The sequence below is a fragment of the Chrysemys picta genome, chromosome 3, assembly GCF_011386835.1.
Source record: "Chrysemys picta bellii isolate R12L10 chromosome 3, ASM1138683v2, whole genome shotgun sequence".
Lineage (NCBI taxonomy): Eukaryota > Metazoa > Chordata > Testudines > Emydidae > Chrysemys > Chrysemys picta.
The window spans coordinates 177,690,968-177,707,991 of NC_088793.1; the positions used below are offsets into that span (position 1 = coordinate 177,690,968).

A 17,024-nucleotide genomic window follows, 5' to 3' on the forward strand; every position below is an offset into this window, starting at 1 on the left:
CCGATTTTTGCCCTTCAGCCCCTCTTCTGCCGCTAGCTACAGTAGCTTGAACCCCCCAGGCCAGTACAATTCTGCCCCCTGCTCAGACCCTGACAGCCCCCCCGCTGCGATTTGCCCCCTTAATACTTTTAAACCCCCCCAAAGAGGAGGGAGCAAATCGTTAGCAGAAGTAAGGGCAGAGAGAGGGCAGAGAGAGGGCAGTGGCTACAACGAAGGTTACTGAGCATGCTCAGTTGGACTGAGCATGCTCAGTACACCCAAAATAGCAAAACGGGAGCAGAGCATTTTGTGGGGCTACACCTCCCGCCCCGTTGTTGGCGGCGCTCTAATCGGGCCTGCAAAAACCTCTCCGCCGCCAGGTGCTGCAGCCTGGTTTGCAACGGGAACCCCACCCAGGCTCCCCAGTGCAGCCGGAGGGAATTGTTTTGTAGATTTCTGCAGTGTGGGCAAAGCCCCAGTCAGATCAGACCTGTCAAAAACAGAAAGCGCTGGGCTGGCCAGAGCATAAGTAGGTCCTGGCTAGGTTCAGAAACTGTTTTTTTTTTTTTAAACAGTATAAACAAAATGTTTTTCGTTCCATTCCCAATAATAATCCTCACTCAGTTTTATAAAGCCCAGCAAGAGCTGCGGTTGAAAAGGGCTCTAAACTAACTTATTTCAACACCAGTTCAAGGAAGCCCAGAGCTGAAAACCATTTTCCAAAGCCCTTCAATTGCCTGTCACTGGTGGGTGATAACAACACAACACCTACATGCGTCTGACGAAGTGGGTGTTATTCACCCACGAAAGTTTATGCTTCAATACTTCTGTTAGTCTATAAGGTGCCACAGGACTCTTTGCTGCTTTTAAAATGAGGGCATTCAAGTTTGTCTGCCTTCCTCTCCGAAAATTAAAAAAGTAAATTTTGGAAATTGTAAATCTGCACATATGAATTCAGTAACTTGACTTGATGGAGAAAGAGACATTTTCAACTGTGGTTTTTAACCATGAGTTAAAATTAAATTAAGAACTTTTTACGATTGTCTTATGAAAGGTTTTGGATATTCTGGCTAGACTGATACAGAGATTATTTTCTAAAGTCAAAGGATGATAGTAATGAGGTGGGACACTTGGTTTTCCAATTGTTTACTATAAATCCTTTCAAGAATAATTGGATTTTAGGAGTTATCTAGAGAAGGATTTTTCATTATTTTAAGTTTAGATATCTCCCTGAAACTAAATTAGGTAACAGGTAACACTGCATTTAGTTACCACAAAGTGGGTTAAGAAAGGGATAAAGTTGATTTAAATTTAATCCAAGAAAAGTAGACCACAGATCTCCTAAATCAACCTGCCTATGTCCTTAAACCAGTTTAATCTGATTGGTCAATTCAAAAGCTTCATTTTTCCCTTCCATGCATGTAAAACATTTTTTTTAAATCCTAATTTTAAATGTTTATAGTGAGAGGAATTATCTGATCTCTTAAAAATCATTATCTGCCTCCAGAAAAAAAAAAATCAAACTTTTACACAAAGACTTCCATACAGAACTGAACTAGCTCTAGTCAATAAATGTTAACTTCACTAATTTCAAATAGCTGGAAAGGCTGACTCTTCCTCGTGTGCCATTGCAAACAGTGCTCACACAACTCATCACTTGCAGACTTATTACCCAGCACTTCTCCTTATATTTACATAATTATAATTGTGGCGCATGTGCTGCTATAGCGATGGCCATGTCATCACTTTCCCTATAAACTTGGTGTTTAAAGGATTTATAAATTTGCCCCTGGATAGAACTTGCTCCACAAGGTCTCAGCCTGGGAGAAGGAGAATGTGCTCCATGCCACTGAATGTGGGAAGGAGAAGCACTGGTACAACTAGGGCTGTTATATCCCAGCATTTTCCTGTAGCTACAAGACCAGTGTGGAAATAAATAATGTTTTAAATATTCCTATGCAGGAAAGGACTTTAATGTGAAGGGAAAACAGCACTTTAGGATCAGTGAAGTTAACCCTATCTCCACCTACAACTTGTATTTTACAATGCTTTCTCTTTTCTGCATGCCTGGTTAAGAGAATCCTCTAGGGCCTTACACTGTCAGCGAACATATTTCACCTCCAAATACCCTCTGGATCAGTGGCAGTGCTAGCCCATTGGGGGCCCTAAGCAAGAATGTTCCCCCTGCCCCAACACAATAAAAAGTGAATAGGGGCCCCCTTTGAGCTGCTAGGGGCCCTAAGCAATTGCTTAGTCTGCTTAAGCCCAGCACTGGCTTTGCACTAGAGTGTAGCAGTAAAAGCAGGAACTCTATAGAGAAGCCCTGACTACATTTTAGTGAGATGCCAAAGCCACCCACTGTTGCTACAGCAGCTAGAAGAGAGGAAGGAGGGGGAAAAAGCCAAAACAAACAACCAAAAAAACCCCAGAAGCTGTGCCTGGAGCAGCATTATAGAAGAAGCTGCATCCTGATCAGCTGTGAAGCTTGAAATAAAATTCAGAGGCAAATCCCAGAAGGAAAGGAGAGAGCTGCAAGGGCTTCTGGGAGTTTGCAGACTAAAACTCTGGCTGACCTCAGACTCAAGGGACTTTAGAGAAAGTTGGTGGGAAGAGAAGTGCCTTGGCACAGGCAGTTGGGATGCTAACCCTTAAGTGGGGAGGGGGAAGAAGTGCCAAAGAGCTGAAAGAAGCCTGAGGGTGCTGAACATTCTGTCTTTTGGAATGATATGTTGTAGTTATCCATGTTTCCATTATGTGTAATAAGCTACCAGGGTCTGAGAACTCCCATCTGATTTCAGGGCTCTCTAATCCCCCACACCCAAGCTATACCTGTCACACTCTCTGGCGTGGCTCACAGCCATGAGTGCCAACCTTGGGGTAGAAAGTCAAAAAGCAGGGCAGAAACTCCAAACTGGTTGTATGGTCTACAATTAGATTTCACCAACCCAGTAACAGGTGTAAACTCCTAAAGCACTATAACAGTCTTACCATGGAGTCACAGACAGTCCCCTTGAGCACACCGGTCTATCTTGCCAACTAGGCAAGCTGGGCTATATAATAGTCAGTCACTTTAAACCAAAAATCATAACAATATTCAGAGACTAACAAATTTATTAGTTATGCATCCGAAGAAGTGGGCTGTAGTCCACGAAAACTTATGCTCTAATAAATTTGTTAGTCTCTAAGGTGCCACAAGTACTCCTGTTCTTTTTGCGGATACAGACTAACACGTCTGCTACTCTGAAACAATATTCAGGTTACTCCCACTCCCAAAGGACCAGCCATTTTTTGGAATATGTTGAGTCAGACATATGTAAATTATACCAGTAGAAAGAAAAGTAGGTGCTGCAGAAGTACAGCCTACTCCTTTATATAAGATATTGTGTGGCCAGGTAAAATCCTGTCTCTGAGTCTGAATCCAAATCAAGTTTCTGAGTGGCAAGCTATCACTTGCCTCTGTATGGTTAGGCTTAGGCATTACTGATCTTGGGCTCAACTGAAGTTTAAGTCCAGCCATATGTTGTGGGGCACAGGGGGTGGAGCTGCACCACATAGTGGAAGCTCCAGTGGGGATTGTGCCTCCCTGGATCTTCAAGGAAACTGGAGGAGTATCTTCTGCACCAGCCCTGAGGGTGCTGCAGCCTATTCCCCACCATGCACTGGGCTAACTCTTCTGGCAGGTGTTAGGTGGAGATATGTCCATGGGCCCACCTCCTCCCTGCCTCCACCCTGCCTCCACCCCTTTCAGAGGTGGCTAGTGTAGATGATCAGGAATGGACTGTCATAGATCTGGAAGGGGAAGAAGGATACCTACAAGCCAGTGGGGAGGGGTCTCCATTAAATAAATATATGCTTTCACAACACTTTGCAGAAGCAACTTCCTACAAATGCAAAGAATTACAGTTTACTAGGGTTGCCAACTGTCTAATCACACAAACCCAAACATCCTTGCCCCGCCTCTGCCCCTTCTCTGAGGCCCCACCCCGCTCACTCCATCCCCTCTCCCTCTGTCACTCACTCTCCCCACTCTCACTCACTTTCACCGGACTGGGGGAGGGCATGCATCCGAAGAAGTGGGCTGTAGTCCACGAAAGCTTATGCTCTAATAAATCTGTTAGTCTCTAAGGTGCCACAAGTACTCCTGTTCTTTTTGTATAGCTATAGTTATCCTAAAGCATAGTAGATATGACAGTAGAGTAATTTGGAAACATCAGGACAGCAGTTCGCATTAGATTTGTTTACCTATTTTTTCACTAGGCAGCGGTAAGATTTTTTCTGTCTTTGTTAATATTTGTTTGAATTCTTTTAATTGGTTGCTTCAGGCTATTTGTTAGCAGGACTTTATCCCAAGTAACTTATCAGATAGCTGTAGGTCCTGGATCTGTTATTTTCTTTATGTTTGCTGCCTTAATTAAGTCATTTGCTTTTTGACTATCACTTATGCATTCTTTTTTGTTGACCTTCTCTGAGGCTATTTGCCCTTATACCTATCTAGCTGGATGTATCAGAGCTTTCAGAATCTAAATATGAATACAATTGATTTTTTTTTGGCTGTTTCAGTAATTTACTCTCAACTCTGATTCCTAATTTCCTAAATTGTGATGCAGGACGAAATAACTATCATTTCCATCTCTTAGCAGCTCCGCTGCCAGATCTTGCAATTTTTTCTCATTGAATTCATTAGAAATCCAGCTTTCTAGTTCATGTTTTGATGAAATTTTGGTATTACCTCCATTCAGGGATCTCAATGAACTTTACAAACAAATTAAGCCTCAGAGTACCTGTATGATGTAAATAAAAAGTATTAACCCCTTTGGGCAGATAGTGCAACTGAAGCACAAAGATTAAGTATGGGATTTTCAGACACACTTAAGTGGGGAAAAGCCCACCCGATGTTACTTCTCCCCAAATTCCATGGGCCCTTTCATTATATTGTTCTACTGCTCACTTGGGACCAATTTATTGGAATTCTTTTCTTATTACTATGAGAAAAAAAACATGCTATGTGCTTTAAATCAGTGCTTCCCAAAGTGGGGCCGCCGCTTGTTCAGGGAAAGCCCCTGGCGGTCCGGGCCGGTTTGTTTACCTGGCGCATCCGCAGGTTCGGCCGATCGCGGCTCCCACTGGTTCGCCGCTCCAGGCCAATGGGGGCTGCGGGAAGTGGCGCGGGCTGAGGGATGTGCTGGCCGCCCTTCCCGCAGCCCCCATTGTCCTGGAGCGGCAAACCGTGACCAGTGGGGGCTGCGATTGGCCGAACCTGCGGACGTGGCAGATAAACAAATCGGCCCGGACCACCAGGAGCTTTCCCTGAACAAGCAGCGGCCCGACTTTGGGAAGCACTGCTTTAAATAACAATAAGACATGTCCTGTAGGACATCTGTACAACTAATTCTTACAGTTCTTTTGAATCTAGACTCAAAATTTCTATTTTAATTACATTTAGACAGCATTGTTTTGTCTGATGGGTATTTTTCTGCTATGCTACTAATTTCTTTGATGGCATTTATTTGTTACTAGACTTGTTTTGTTCCATCCTGATTTGTTACTTTGATGCCTGTTCCAGAAAACAATTAAAACCTCAAGCTCTTTTCTTGCTGTGCAAGCAAGTTTTCAGTCTGAGACTAAAAAGTATGTTGTTGGTTTTCTGATTCTTGTTTCTTTGGGGGGCAGCTCTGACAAGCAGTGAGGGAGTTTACACTCTGCCACAGGTATGTCTATACGTCCAGCGGTGCAGCTGTACCAATACACATCTGGTGAAGATGATGTATGCTGAAGCGACAGAGCTCTCCTGTTGGCATAAAAAACCCACCTCTGCAAGCGGCATAGAGCTTCTCCTATGGATGTAGCATCTCACCAACATAGCGGTGTGCATACAAACGCTTATGTCGGTGTAACTTATGTCACTCAGAGGGATGGATTATTCACCCTCTCGAGTGACATAAGTTTTGCCAACATAGGCTGTAGTGTAGACATAGCTTTAGTCTATCTAATTAAAATTATTGAGGGATATTTGCTCCCTGTGAACCAGATGTTGGTGTTTTGGCTGAGATTGCCAAAAGAGGGGATTGCCTGCAGGCTGCATCTAACCATCTCTGTTCAAGGACTGGTGTATGTAATGTAAAACAAACAAGCTGTACTAAGAATATATTCAAAATCCATGTAAAATTTCTCCTCCAAGGGGAAGCTGACCTGCAAGGCCATGACCTCTGTTACCGCTCAACAGAGAGGCTGCAATACAAATGCAGAAGAGTCCCTGCCCTGAAGGCAATTCCTATGTTCCATTGAATTTAATTGGAGTTTTGCCATTTACTTCAGAGGGAAAAGCAAGTGCTTCAAGAACTGAGATGACTCCACAAAGCAAGAAGTGCACAAGTAAATAGACACCGTCACAGAAGTTAGGGTTACCATATTTCAACAATCAAAAAAGAGGACGGGAGGAGCCCCGCCATAGCCCCGCCCCCATCCTGCCCTAGCCCCGCCCCTGCCCCTTCCACTCCCTCCCACTTCCCGCCCCCTCAGAACCCCCAACCCTCCCCCCCACTCCTTGTTCCCTGACTGCCCCCTCCTGGGACCCCTGCCCCTAACTGCCCTCCAGAACCCCACCCACTACCTAAGCCTTCCTGCGCCTTGTCCCCTACCTGCCCCCTCCTGAGACCTTCCCCACATCCTAACTGGCCCCCTAGGACCCTACCTGTCCCCTGACTGCCCCAACCCTTATCCTCACCCCCACCCCCTGACAGCCCCCGCCAGAACTCCTGACCCATCTAAACCCCTCTGCTCCCTGTCCCCTGACTGCCCCCTCCTGGGACCCCTGCTCCTAACTGCCCTCCAGAACCCCACCCACTACCTAAGCCTCCCTGTGCCTTGTCCCCTACCTGCCCCCTCCTGAGACCCCCCCACCTGTACTGATTGCCCAAAACCTTACACCCCCAACCCCCAGACAGCCCCCCCCCCAAACTCCTGACCCATCCAACCCTCCCCCTGCTCCTTGTCTCTTGACTACCCCCTCCAGAACCTCCCTGCCGCTTCTCTGACCCCCTGGCCCCCTTACCGTGCCGCTCAGAACAGAGTGCTGCAGAGCAGCGCGCTCAGCAGCAGGGGGAGGGGAGCAGGGTCGGAGCTCCAGACTGCCGGAGGCCCGAGGCAAACGGCCGGCCGGCGATCTGCGAATGCGGGGGGGGTGGGGGGCGGAGGGAGGGAGAGACAGGAGGGGAGTGGTCTCAAGTTGCAGGGGAGAGGAGGGGGAAGTGGAGGAAGGGCTCTGGCTGCCGGAGCCCCGTGCGAGTGGCACAATCCGGCTGGCTGCCCTGTAAGCCGCGCACGCTCTGCATGGGTGGGAAATCTGGACATTTACAAATTCCCCCCGGATGCTATTTTTAACTCAAAAAAGCCGGACATGTCCAGGGGAATCTGGACGAATGGTAACCCTACAGAAGTTAGAGGAAAAACTGACATGCAGTGTCTTTATCTTCTACTCTAGAAAGCTATCACTAGGATTCCAGTCATGTGTAACATTTGTCATAGCACCAAGTTAACCACCAAAGCCCACCTGGCCTATCGTGCAACCCATTGTAAACAAACCGGTTGACAGGCGCTATCTTAAAGTGTGTTCATCAAGAAGTAGGTGCAGGTTATGGGGTTGTTTAGTTAAGCAGTGGGAGCAGAGATCTGGGATTGTGTACCTGGAAAGTAGACACTGCTAGGAAGGGCTCAGGGGGAGGAGGCAAAACAATGTTAGGTGATGCACAGGTGGGGTGGATAGAGCAATAAGAAAGGTGGGGCAGGATTTTCAGAAGTACTGAACACCCACAATTCTACCTGACATCAATGGGAGCTGCAGGTGATCAACACTATTCAAAATTAGGCCCTGGGTTGAAAGGGTGAGCAGCAGAAACAAAATATGGTAAGAGGGCTAGCTTGAGAAGAGGATCTTAGTAAGACTGTTTTCAAGGCATTTTTGAGCTGGAGAAGATAGTCCCAGGAGCAAAGCCACTGGATATATGGTTGAAGTAGGCAGGGAGGGAGCAGTATAGCATATAAAATTAAAGAAAGAAACTAATAAGAGATACAGGCCTCTCAGTGTTCTGGGCATATTACACTCAGTGAACACTTAGGGCTTATTATAAGGTCCTTGTAATGTGCTATCATTTATCACTGGAATTTTGTAGTGGCTTTTTCCTCCAATTCAGACACAACTAGAGTCATAACATTCCCAGGGAAAATGGTGCTTAACTGTATAACTTATGCATGAATGGACAGTTTAACTACATCAGTTATTCAGGGAAATTCAGGAGGAAAATACAGTTGATTATGTGGCACATCTCTAGATTAAGAAAGTATTAGAACTGTAGCATCTTTTACCTATGAGAAATATCTGTATGCACATTAGCTAGGAAATATGTAGACAAAAAATTCTGCAGATGCAGTTAAAACCCAATAATGAGCCACTGTGTAACTCAAAGAGAAAAAACCTGTGCAGTTATCTAAGTTTGCTGACACTTTCAAAACAAAATGATGACTAAATAGTAATGTGTACTCAAAACAATGAGTGATATAGCACGATCAATAGGACTTTAGGCACTATTTAACACAGTAAAGCCATAGCCTGAATACCATAATGCTGATTACTTAAAATCATTATGCAGGCAGTATAATCCAGCAGTCAGTAATATGTCTGTGAGGAGGAAGACACTTATTCTATTGTTTTAAACTGAGTTTCAGGCAGAGTGATTTACAAGATCACACTTTTTCTAATTCCCCAGATAGATTACCTAAATTTGCTTGTAATTATATATTATTCATCTTAACTGAGGTTCATTAAACTGATTTTATTTGCCACTTGGTTAAAATGATAAAAGGCTCAGCTTTTGGCCCAATTTCAACCTCCCCTCTTTCAACAGAGTAATGGCATTGTCATGGTGTTGAAGGAAATTCTCACGACCTGGAAATAAGTGTAGATTTCAGATATACAGATATCCTTCTGAGCATCCACTGATTTCAGTTACAAATGTCACACCAAATCTGCCTTTCCTAGTGCCTTGATGCTAATAATTAAGTACTTTACCAGGGCCGGCTCCAGGCACCAGCCGAGCAAGCTCGTGCTTGGGGCGGCAGATTCTACGGGGTGGCATTCCGCCCAATCCTAGGGCGGCACGACTGCTTTTTTGTTTGTTTGTTTTGTTCGCCGCTCTGGCCGCCCTGTAGGGGGCGGCGGCGCGGAGGAGGGGAGCGCCCTGCTGGGAGCGGGCTGCGCGCTCCGTCTGCCCCAGCCAGTGCCAGGTCTGTAGCAAGCCCGGCAGGGCAGCCTGCATCCTTCCCTCCCTGCTGACCGGAGCGGCGCGGAGCCTTCCCGGCAGGCGGCACGGCGGTCGGGGCTGCGTGGCGAGCACCCCGCTGAAGCCCTGGTCGCCCCCCTTCTCTCTCTCTCTCCCCACTACCTCCCTCCCCCCCCCCCCCGCTAGCTGGGGCACGTCTGCAGCGCAGGGAGTCCCCCTGCACCCTAGCTCTGGCCGCCCCACGGGTTTTTTTTTCTTTTTGCTTTGCCGTTCTGGCCGTCCCAATTTTTTTTTGCTTAGGACGGCAAAAAAGCCAGAGCCGGCCCTGTACTTTACACTTACATAGTGTCTTTCATCTTAGAATCAAAGTGGTGTATGAGGGCGGATAAGCATTGTTATTCCTACTTTATACATGTGGAAGCCAAGGCAGAGAGGTAAAATGCCTCACCCACAGTTACAGTCTAGCCCTGGAAAGGGATCTATAAAACCATGCTGAGTTCTGCTGAAGTAGACGGGACTGTGCTCAGGCATAAGTGTCTACATGGTGGCTCCCTCTGCAGAATGTGGGTATAAGTCAGAGAGAGGACTGGAACAGAACCTAGGTGTCCCCATTCTTGTCCCTTGATTGAACCACTGTATGTTTGGAAACAGTAGAAACAAGAAAGTCACCATGGAAATGTAAGGCATGAATAAATATAAGCCCAGTCTCCACAGCCTAGGTATGTGCAAGGCACACACTGTTTGCTTCCCTTCTAGCAACCCCAGCCTGGTCCTGGAGAGAATATTTTTCTGTGGAGGTAATAGTTCCATTTCCATGGTATTTAATGCTCAGGCCTAAGTCTCTCTTCACTTACACATGATGTTTTTATGTATAAGACATTTGATAGACAACTTTAGCGTAAACTTGCATGGCATCATGACAGGGGAAAAGGGGACTGCACCAGCAAGCTCCTTTGCTCTTTTCTTTTTAGAAATTATAGTTGTTTTAGGAAAATAAAGATTTTAGGAAAGGAAGTCAGCCAGACAAGAAAATAAAAAAAAAAAGAAATCAGAGCTTGCAAGTTTCTTAGCTAAGAACAAAGACACTTTTAAAACACATATCTTCTGATTAAAGGTATGTAAAGGGGAAGCCAAAACAAAACAATGCTCCTTCTCTGAGACCTGCTTAAAGGGGACAATCTTAGCATTCATAAGGTCCTGACCTCAGACAGGGCCGGCTCCAGCATTTCTGCCGCCCCAAGCAAAAAAAAAAAAAAAAAGCCGCAATTGGCGGCCGCAGTTCAGCAGCAGGTCCTTCGCTCCTAGAGGGAGTGAGGGACCTGCCGCCCCCGAATTGCCGCAGGTGCCGCCCCTCTCCCTTTGCCGCCCCAAGCACCTCCTTGTTAAGCTGGTGCCTGGAGCCGGCCCTGACCTCAGAGCCCTAGTTCAGAACTCCTAAACTGAGAGGCAATAAGCAAAAATCTCTGGGCTCACCCAGGCTAGTCCCTCTGGAGAACACAAGCAGACCAGGCAACCTACATAGCCACTAACACCCTCTCTTAATCCACTTCCTTTTCCTGTTTAGATAGACCCGGCTTAAGGTGGGAGAGGGGCTTCCTTGATTACACTCAGGCTGTTTTGGTTGTAGGCTCCAGCATGTCCCTTAAAGGGTTACTACACTTCTTCACAAGGCCCACTGTCAACCTTAATTCTTTAAATAATGTCTAGATTTTAGAGGTCCACCAGTATAGAGCCACTTGCAGCACTGGAGCCTGAAAAGGGTTTGATCCATGGTTCTCAACCTATTTAGCATTGTGGGCCTCATATGCAGCTCTCTGTGTGTTATGTGGGACACACACACAATATTATATATATATATATATATATATATATAATTAGGTTTGCCAACCTTCTAATCGCACAAAACTGAACACCCTTGCCAGGCCCCTTCCCCAAGGCCCCTCTCCTGCCCTGCCCCTTCTCCAAGGCCCCACCCCCACTCACTCCATCCCCCCTCCCTCTGTCACTTGCTCTCCCCCACCCTCAATCACTTTCATCAGGCTGGAGAAGGGGGTTGGTGTATGGTAGGGGGTGTGGACTCTGGGGTGGGGCCAGGGATGAGGGGTTTGGGGTGCAGGAGAGGGCTCTGGGCTGGGGCAGAGGGGTTTGGAGTATGGGAGGGGGCTCAGGGCTGGGGCAGGGAGTTGGGGTGTGGGAGGGCTTGTGGGGTGCAGGAGGGGGCTCAGGGGATTGTGGTGTGGGAGGGGGTGAACACTCTGGGAGGAGTTAGGGTGCAGAAGGGGCTTTGGGGTGCAGGCTCCAGCCAGCTGGCATGTCCCTGCAGTCGCTAGGCACAGGGGCGGCCCGTGGGCTCTGTGCGCTGCCCATGCCTGCAGCTCCCATTGGCTGTGATTCCTGGCCAATGGGAGCTGCGGAGCCGGCACTCGGGGCAGAGGCAGCACGCAGAGCCCCCAGGGTTGCCCCTGTGCCTAGGAGCCGGACATGCAGACTGCTCCCAGGAACCGTGCAGAGCCAGGGCAGGCAGGGAGCCTGCCTTAGCCCCGCCGCACCAGTGACTGGACATTTAACAGCCTGGTCAGCAGTGCTGACTAAAGCCACCCAGTCTTTTCGACTAGAACCCTGGTGGCTACAAAAAAAAGTTTAGTATTTGTTATATGACAGCACTACCATTCAAATCGATATAGTACCTTTCAATTCAAAACTGGTAACTTTCTACCAAGAGCATTTTAAATTAGCAAAATAAGTCAAAACATTAACTGTTAAAATTAATTAATTTACTGTAAGGATTGTATTGCCACCCTCACTTCCATGCTGCTGTTGGCAGCGCAGCTGGGCAGAGCACAGCTACAGAGCCTGCCTGCAAAGATGGGGAGCCCTGCTTGGTGCAGGGTAAACCCCCAGCCAAGGAGTGCCCCCCATACATCCAGCCCCCCCCATGTACCTAGCCCCCCAGCCAGAGGCTGCCCCCCAGCCAGGGACTGTCCCCTCAGCCTCCCCAGCCAAGGGCTGCCCTCCATGCACCCAGCCTCTGCCCAGACTGCCCCCGGCCAGGGAATGCCCCCATCACACAACCCTCCTGGGACTGTCCTCCCAGCATTCAGACCCCCCAAGACTGGGCTAGCACAGGATGCCCTGTCCAGGGCAGAACAGCCCCCCAGGAACTGCCCTCTCCAGCAACCAGCCCCCCACCTAGGGACTGTCCCCCAGTTCAGAACCCAACCCCCTTAAAGACTACCCTCATCCAGGGATTGTGCCCCAGTATGGAGCCCCCCTCATCCAGGGACTGCCCCCAGCCACCAATACCCCACCTAGAGTCTGTCTCCCATGCACCAACTGCATCTTCATTCCCATGCCCCAGCCACATGCACCCTCCTCCCGGTGCCTGCTGGTCTCCTACCTTGGCTGCAGGTAGCTCAGCCATGCACCCTGTCCTGTGATACCAATGCTGGGGAGCCTGCTTCAGCCAAGGTCACCACAAACCTATTGGGGGTGGGGTGCTGAGCACCCTGGTCTCCTACCAATGCTGCTGGGGGGATGGAGCTGACACTGATGGGCCCAAGCCTGTTGGGGGCTGATACTGGGTCTGATCCTGCACCACTCCATTTCCCCTCTCCCTCAGCTCTGTGCCTGGAACAGATGCCCTTCTTGCCCTGCCCTGCCCTATTTATGGCCCTGAGGATATCACATGGGTCACAGCTGTGTGCTGATGGGGCTGCAGGTTGAGAACACGGACTTTGATTCTGCATTCCTTATTGAGGCCAAATTCACAGTGATTTTGCTCAAGTAGGGACTGCAGGACAAGTCTGGTCCTGCTTTCTAATACTCTACTAGATGAACTAGACCAGTAAAGTGTTTAGTTTCACTGCGCTTTCTTTCGGACAAGAAACTTGAAATCATCAGGGCTCTATGAAGGTGCAGAGACTGCTTGCAAGATTGGCCACCATGTGTAAAGGGAAGTCAGGAACTTTGAACCTTTCAGATTGTTCTAAAATATGAACTATTTCAGTGTTTGACACAAAGGCCAATTAATCCTTGTTGCGTTACAGCTGCACAACCAGCATCAGGTTAAACACAGTGGGGAAAATTCTGTTGTTATTTATATCTGTGCAACCCCATTGACCTCAGTGCAGCAGGGCAGAATGTAGTCTTCTGCCTTCAGTTTCTAGTTGGTGGTGTGCTCTATTCCCTAAACCATTTACTCCTGTTGATTAGTCACACACATTTTATCCTCTTCACCAAGGTAACTAGAAAGAAAAGTTAGAAAGGGCGAACAGAAAGGCTAGTCAAGCCCTGTAGTAAGTCTGCTGCTTCCAGCCTTTCTAGCAGCTCCACCGCTCAGCATCTCTTGTAGTAGTGCTCTTCACGTATTGGTTGCCTTTATGCTCTATTTATATAACATTTGTACAGTTGGCAGTGCAGTCAGGTTACGTGTGCACCACATGTGTGCACAGCTGGTCATTAAAGCAAAGGAAAACACACAGGAGAAAAGAATTTTTAAATGCTAAGTTGCCTTTTTTTTAACCCTAATGTTTCTATTTATTTATTTTCATTTTAAAAATACTGCCTTGAGCATGCACAGAGACTAATAGTCATAGTAATCTGAAATCGCGCTGATAAGGAACATAGTTGAATGTTGCTTAATACAAACTCGCCCCCTAACAAATATTGGAATAAATGTAACTCCCCTCTCATTCCACAGGTAAAATTCTGAATAAAAAGCTGGGCTTTGCGCCGTGCCCTGAAGGTTAACACACTCCCGCTCTGTTGGAGCAAAGAAGGAACAGATTCCAGCGTTTGAGAGCCTTCCACTGAAAATGGCCCTGAAGTATTGAATCTTAGCAATGTTAGTAAGAGCATATTAGCCAATGTCAGTGCCACTGTTACAGGTGTAAAAGCAGTTTTAGGGAGCCAAAGCTTAATTCTGCCAGCTTGAATTACACCTGAAAGCCAATAGGAAAGTCTATTGAGCATTGATGTAACATACTCTCAACTCTACTAAGCATTCAGGCCACTACAAGCCGCAGCAGCTATAGCTTCTGAGTACAGCTGGTTGGAACATTTTGACTAAATATATTTTTATCAAAATATGCTGTTCTGGCAAAGCCAAAACATTTTGTGGAGACTTATTGATTTCAGCAGAATCTTCAACGGGAAGGTTTCTGAGGTGTAGGGTGGAATAGCTGATCGCCTCTGACGAGAGAGAGAGAGAGAGAGAGAGAGGAATAAAAAACCTGATCATTTCCATCCAAAAATGGGCAGGTTGACACAATTCTATTTCATGAAAATGTTTTAAAAGGTTTTTTTTTCATTCCAGTGTGGAACAAAAAACAAATGTAGAAACTAAAAAGTAGTCACACAATGGATTTGTTGTTCCCCGGCCAGTTCTACTTCCGAGCAAGTACAAGAATCCAATCAAGTGTCAAAGAGACATCAGTAATTGTGGCAAGGTACACATCCAGGAGAAATGACTGAATTCTTCTCACCAAATACAGATGGAAATGTCAACAAGGTCTCCATCCTTCAGCGGAAAATGAATCACATACCATACAGTTTACGCATGGGAGTCTTTCAATTGATACCTGATGGTTTGCACAGTCATGGAAGATCCCAAAGTGCTTTTTAAAGAGCAGGTATTTGCCCCAGTGTCCTTAGACAACATTTCCCATTCCCCTTCATAAATGTTATCTAGTCTGAGGAGAATGGGAAATTGTGGCCAAGGACACTGGGGAAAATACCCACTTTTTAAAAAAGCACCATGGGATTTTCCATGGCTGGCGTACAAGATGGCTGCTATGCTCCATTCTAGAGGTGGCTGCATTTCAAAGCTGGTGCGTAGTTTATTGATTTGGAATACAAGGCACTATATATATAAATATAAAATATTGGTAGTAGAAGCAGTCTACTTGTGGAAGCAGACCGTTAACATGTTCACAAGTATCCAGGAGTTCATTCTTACCAGACTTGGATATTTACATAATTTTAAAAACTAGCAAGATCCCATGGTCCAGAAAACCAGCTACTTCATCATCCTTTGAGAACAGCTATTTTAGCCAAAATAGCTTTCTTCTACCATGACCTTGCATGGTAAACCTTATTCAGTTATGTTTGCATCTGTGCAATATATTCTAATTCTGAGGTAGGAATAATAGAACCACTTCTGACCCCTACAGTAAATGCTAGTGTTAGATACCTACCACACAAGGGTGTGGTGAGGATTAATTAGTTAATAATGTTTGTGTAGTGCTTTGAATATGCCCAGTGCTAAAGAAATGCTAAGTACAGTATTGCTATTCTGTACAGCATGCAATAGTTTTTGAATTATGGCCCCTTTAGAGCTGTTTCCTCTTTTCTTTCAGTACATGCCAATGTCCCTCTCAAATCAGTATCCACAGTACTTTTCAGCTTGTAGTAGTGTGCAACTATGTATTAAGCAGTAAGCTGTTTTGACTGATCTGGCTCTCTCTGACTAGTAAGAAGATTCTACCAGCAAACATGCATACAGTGTTCTAAGAATAAAGAATGCTGGGAAAGGCAGCTCCAAAGGACACCAGGAAAATAACAAGTGACAGATTGGTGTCACGTAAGAGAAAGTATGACAGTGAATACCATCATGCTTTTCTGTGTAACATGGCTGAAGACTGATTAGGTGCAACATAATATTCATATTATCTCTGATAATAGTACACAGTAAGGACTGACAATAAGCAGCATAATAGAAGATTACTCCATCTTCCATCTGCTAAAATGCTTTCTCATTTTGAGTCCAGAGCTCAATGGTGTTTGTTATTCCCTAATCCGGTATATCAACATTAGCTCTGTATTGGAAGTATTAATAGTGCCATTTGCACATCTATGGCTAACGTGACTGGTCGGCATTTCCATTTGTCACCCTCTTTTTTCAAGTGTTTATACTTTAGTAATGAGAATATTCCCTGAACTAAATTGTGCATATATATATATATATAAAAACTCTAAGGACTAAACTAAAAAATAAATTATGAGCTCTGTGTTAATATGCGCAGAGAGGTTTTTGTACGTTTGTGTGTGTGTTTTGGCTATTTAGCAGGATGCTCCCATTTTGATTAACACAGAGCTCATAATTTATTTTTTAGTTTAGTCCTTAGAGTTTCATGGTGCATACATTAATCCATTATGAAAGAACACAAATAGAGCTAGAGCCAGAATTATGTGAAGAAAATTAACACTTTGAGGAGAACTTTGCTGTAAATTGTAAATAGGGAGGGCAGACTTTAAAACAGTTCTAACAGCATTTAAATAGTACCAATTTTCAGGGTATGGAGATTTTTTAAAATTATATGTATATGTACTCAGTCATTATCTACTTTCTGGATTTTCAGAGCTGCTGAGAACCCATAGCTCACATGGCCAGTGACGGAGGTTTTGGGTGCTCAGAAGCTCTAAAAATCAAGCCTTATAATTTTTTATACGCGTGAATGGAATAGTGAGGAAAACTGGAATAGGCTCTTGAATTCTATGTATCTGATCTAATCTCATCTAATCTGTGTTTTATATCACTGCCCATCACTGCAATATCTGAGCAACTTATAAAATTGAGTAACAATAGTGAAGTCACTAAAATCCAGTTTCCAACTTACATGTAGGCTGCGATTTTCAAAAGCACTCAATGTTGGCCTAACTGCTCCCACTGAAGTCAAAGATAAAATTGCTACTGAAGTCCTTGGGAGCAGAGTTAGGCCAAAGCTGAACACTTGAAAAATCCTACCTGAACAGAGCCCTGGCAGAGTTCCA

The 17,024-nt window shown here is 45.8% G+C and overlaps 1 protein-coding gene across 1 annotated transcript in view; it reads right to left on the minus strand.

Annotated features, from left to right (window-relative positions):
• Positions 1-12,870, minus strand: part of C3H2orf73 (chromosome 3 C2orf73 homolog) — a 48,779-nt gene extending 35,909 nt beyond the window's left edge. Inside the window, exon 1 of the mRNA XM_065590698.1 lies at positions 12,652-12,870. The gene's annotated coding sequence lies outside the window, so the exon portion shown is untranslated. The remainder of the gene's footprint in view (positions 1-12,651) is intronic.
• Between the last annotated feature and the right edge of the window lie 4,154 nt (positions 12,871-17,024).